The following is a 5,119-nucleotide window of genomic DNA, read 5'->3' as shown; positions in this document are numbered from 1 at the left end:
TGACTTGGCCTTACATCCTGGGACGACTCCGTGGAACTGCATACTGCTCTCGCTAAGTTTGGACATCGGAATGCCCATCCCCTTGAGAGTGTCGGCGTACATGATGTTCAAACCGCTGCCACCGTCCATGAGGACTTTGCGCAGCCTGACTCCTTCCACCACCGGGTCGACAACCAGGGCTTGCCTCCCTGGGGTGGGTACGTGTGCTAGATGGTCTGACTGATCAAAGGTGATCGCAGTCTGTGACCATTTGAGGAACGTGGGGGTGGTTGGGGTTGCCATGTTCACCTCCCTGTTAACCAGCTTCACTCGACTCTTGCTTTCCACATCAGCAAAAATCATCAACGTTGCATGGACTTGGGGGAACGGATCCTCCTTGTCCTCATCATCCTGCTCGACGTCCTTTTCACTCGGCTGCCCTTCACCGAATCCTTGGATCAGAAGGCGACACTGCCGAGTGGTATGCTTAGGGAATATGGCATTGCCTTCTTCGTCCATCTTCGTGTGGACTGGACACGGTTGATCCAGGATGGAATTTCCTGACTGCCTCTTCTTGGGGGTGTACTGAGCTTTCCTCTAGCCTTTGAACTTGGCATTTGTAACAGCAGCTGCCTCTGCCTGCGGAGTGGATTCAGCCTTCTGCTTTTGCTTCCGACTGTTGTTTCCATCTCCATCGACGACTGACTTATGCTTGCCGCTACGTATGCGGTCCTCCTCTTCGCCATTTGCATAGCGCGCGGCTATCTCCATCATCTTTCTCATGGAGATGTCGCCTGTCCAACCGAACTTCAGGTACAGGTCTCTGTACTGCACGCCTGCCTTGAAGGCGCAGAGTGCTTGATGCTCTGTGACGTTCTCCACCATGTTGTAGAGGGTCGTCCAGCGCTGGATGAAATTGCGCAGGGGCTTGTTCTGCTTCTGGACACAGTGCTGGAGCTCTATGAGACCAGCAGGGCGCTTGCACATACCCTCGAAGGTCTTGATGAAGACTCGGGACAGATCTGCCCAGCTGCAGATGCTTGGCGGAGCTAACTGGTTCAGCCAAGCTCGCGCCGAGCCGTCGAGCATCAGGGGGAGATGTTTCCTGGTGACCTGGTCATCTCCACCACTGATCTGGACCGCCACTCTGTAGTCGTCCAACCAAGTTTCTTGCTTGGACTCTCCTGTGAACTTGCTGATTCCCGTCGCCAATCGGAAGTTGGGAGGGATGTCAGCTGAGCGGATGGCCCGACTGAAGCACTCGGAACCAGAGACGACGGTCCTGCTTCCACTCGGACGGTCTCTATCGTGACCATCACGGTGGGCTCGACTTCTGTCGACCTTCTTCTGGGCGATGTACCCTCTTGCGTCCGGCCTTGGATCATGCGCGTCACCGACTGAACGATGATCATCGTGATGCCGGGGCCCGTAAGGCCCACCCCGCGGAGGGGTGCGCAAACGGCGATGATCTTCGAGATTCCTGGAGCGGCTGCCCCCTCTGCGTCGCTGATGAGAGTCGGGGCTGAAAACCGACCGATGCGTGTTCGCATGAACAGAACTGTTGTGGATCCTGTTGTGAACAGAACTGTTGTGGATCCTGTTGTGGAGACCGCCGAATTTTGCTGCTGCGCCGTATGCAACAGGGCACGGATCTGCTCGATCCCTCTACCAGCCTCTGAATCAGTCGGCTGGAGAGAATCGGCTATCCTCGCAGCTGCAGCCAGGTTGAGGATGAGTGTGCGGAACACCTCGACGTTGCTCTGGCGAGTGCGTCGACTGGCAGAACGAGGGTCTTGACGAAGAGCGCCGGGTGATTCTCCGACCTCATGCTCGTTCCGACCAGTCCGGAGGGGACTTTCATAGGAATCGGCCATGAGAACTTCGGCTGTAGGCCCGCGACCCAGGTACTCGGAAGGTAGCTCAGTCGGAACTGAGTCCAAGCACTGGGATGGCGGCGCGACCACAACCGATTCGAGCACCGCCACTTGAGAGGACGCGCTCTGTCGCGCCTGGGCATGTCGCACCCAACACTGGAGCCGCGGACGACGGGATCGCTTGTTGCGGTGCGCGACGGGGGCGTAGATCGACACCGGGGCCGATGGCTGGAGAAGGAGAACACCACAGGAACTGGCACGGAAGTGCATAGCCCCGCGACTGGGAAGCACTTCGACGTCGAGGGGCGCATCCCGAAGCCATGCCGAATCGTCGGCGATGAAGGAGAGGGCACCGAAGAGGATCTGACCACCCATGCACAGATCTCCACCGGACGACATGACGAAAGTAGGAAATCGCAAACTCGTCGGAAGTCGCTTAGACGCCTGCCCCACGGTGGGCGACAACTGTCGTGGGTATAAGTCTGACAGTAGAAGTGTAGGGTACGGAAGGATGGGCAGAGCCTTAGCTACGGCGAGGATGTATGAGTTCAGGCCCATCTACGGTGGAGGTAAAAGCCCTACGTCTCAGTGCTCTTGTGAGCTTAGTGTCGAGTGGATTATAGGATTACAGTAAATGCCAACCCCTGCACCAGTGGGGAAGGGCGGCTTATATAGAGTGCACTGCCCTTCATAATGGCCCGGTGGATAGGGGTGGAATAGTGGCGAATAAATGCCTACGTTACAGGTAACGTAAGCCTTAAATGTTAATAATGGTGTATGAAAACGTATGACCGTTGCCCTCCTAGGAGGTTACGATGTACAGAGTGGAATCCAGTCGGTACGTTAAATATGCTTTGAGTGCTCGTCGCCGACTGGATGATGGGGGAGTCCTTAGTTCAGTCGGAACTGTCTAAGGGCCTTGTCCTCTATGAAGGGTAGTCCTTGGGTAGGACCTATAGGGCAGGCTTATGACCCTTCCGTGGGACTATAACCCCATCAAGGAGAGAAGGGACAATGCTACTATCTTTTTCCACACTTGTGCTCATAATAGCACCATGTTCTTCATGATTGAGAGCTTCTTGCTTTGTCACTACCATATGCTAGTGGGAATCTTCATTATATAACTTGGCTTGTATATTCCAATGATGGGCTTCCTCAAAATTGCCCTAGGTCTTCGTGAGAAAGCAAGTTGGATGCACATCCACTAGTTTTCCTTTTGAGATTTCACATACTTATAGCTCGAGTGCATCTCTTGTATGGCAATCCCTACTCATTCACATTGATATCTATTAATGGGTATCTTCATAGCCCTTTGATACGCCGAGTCAATGTGACCATCTCCTCCTTTTTGTCTCACAACCACCACCACACTCTATTCCACCTATAGTGCTATATCCATGGCTCACGCTCATGAATTGCGTGATAGTTATGAAAAGTTTGAGAAAGTAAGAGTGCGAAAACAATTACTTGGCCAATACCGGGGTTGTATATGATTTACATTAGTTGTGTGAGGATGATGGAGTATAGCCAGACTATATGATTTTGTAGGGATAACTTTCCTTGGCCTTGTTATTTTGAAAGTTCATGATTACTTTGCTAGTTTGCTTGAAGTATTATTGTTTTCATGTCAATAGCAAACTACTGTTTTGAATCTTACGGATCTGAACATTCATGTCACGTGAAAGAAGTTGCGAAGGACAACTATGCTAGGTAGCATTCCACATCAAAAAATCATTCTTTATCACTTCCCTACTCGAGGACGAGCAGGAATTAAGCTTGGGGATGCTTGATACGTCTCCAACGTATCTATACTTTTTTATGGTTTCATGCTATTATCTTGTCAAACTTTGGATGTTTTGCATGCCTTTTGTATATTTTTTGGGACTAACTTATTAACTCAGTGCCAAGTGCCAGTTCCTGTTTTTCCATGTTTTTGACCCCTTTCAGAGGAGATTTTGAAACGGATTCCAAATGGAATAAAATCCCCGAAAAGATTTTTTTCATAACAGAAGAAGATCAGGAGACTTGAGAGCCAAGGCAGGGGGGCCCAGGGGCCCCACAAGCCCTCACCCCACGGCCAGGGGGGAGGCCGCGGCCCACAGGCTTGTGGGCCCCCTGGACCTCCTTTTCCCTAGGGTTTTCTCCTATATATCCCCAAAAATTCCACAAAAAAACAGGAGATCATCGAAAGTCCTTTTCCGCCGCCGCAAGCTTCTGTCTCCGTAAGATCCCATCTGGGGCACGTTCTGGTGCCCTGCCGGAGGGGGGATTCGGACACGGAGGGCTTCTTCATCAACACCATGACCTCTCCGATGATGCGTGAGTAGTTCACCATAGACCTACGGGTCCATAGCTAGTAACTAGATGGCTTCTTCTCTCTCTTGGATCTTCAATACAAAGTTCTCCATGATCTTCATGGAGATCTATCCGATGTAATCTTCTTTTGCGGTGTGTTTATCGAGATCCGATGAATTGTGGATTTATGATCAGATTATCTATGAATCTTATTTGAGTTTCTTCTGATCTCTCTTATGCATGATTTCATATCCTTGTAATTCTCTTCGAGTTGTGGGTTTTGTCTGGCCAACTAGATCTATGATTCTTGCAATGGGAGAAGTGCTTGGTTTTGGGTTCATACCGTGCGGTGACCTCACCCAGTGACAAAAGGGGTAGCGAGGCACGCATCTTGTTGTTGCCATCAAGGGTAAAAAGATGGGGTTTTCATCATTGGTTTGAGATTATCCCTCTACATCATGTCATCTTGCTTAAGGCGTTACTCTGTTCGTCATGAACTCAATACACTAGATGCATGCTGGATAGCGGTCGATGTGTGGAGTAATAGTAGTAGATGCAGAAAGTATCGGTCTACTTGTCTCGGACGTGATGCCTATATGTATGATCATTGCCTTAGATATCGTCATGACTTTGCGCGGTTCTATCAATTGCTCGACAGTAATTTGTTCACCCACCGTAATACTTGCTATTTTCAGAGAAACCTCTAGTGAACACTATGGCCCCCAGGGTCTACTCCACACCATATTTTCAGTCTTACACTTTTTACTTCGTTGCACTTTCCGCCTTCAGATCTCACTTTGCAAACAATCTTGAAGGGATTGACAACCCCTTTACAGCGTTGGGTACAAGCTCTTTTGTGTTTGCGCGGGTACTCTGGACTTGACGAGATTCTCCTACTGGATTGATACCTTGGTTCTCAAACTGAGGGAAATACTTACTCCTCGTGTGCTGCATCACCCTTTCCTCTTCAA

Source organism: Hordeum vulgare, chromosome 5H, assembly GCF_904849725.1.
Source record: "Hordeum vulgare subsp. vulgare chromosome 5H, MorexV3_pseudomolecules_assembly, whole genome shotgun sequence".
Taxonomy (NCBI): Eukaryota; Viridiplantae; Streptophyta; class Magnoliopsida; order Poales; family Poaceae; genus Hordeum; species Hordeum vulgare.
The sequence above is the reverse complement of the archived record's forward strand: the minus strand, read 5'-3'. Positions refer to the sequence as shown.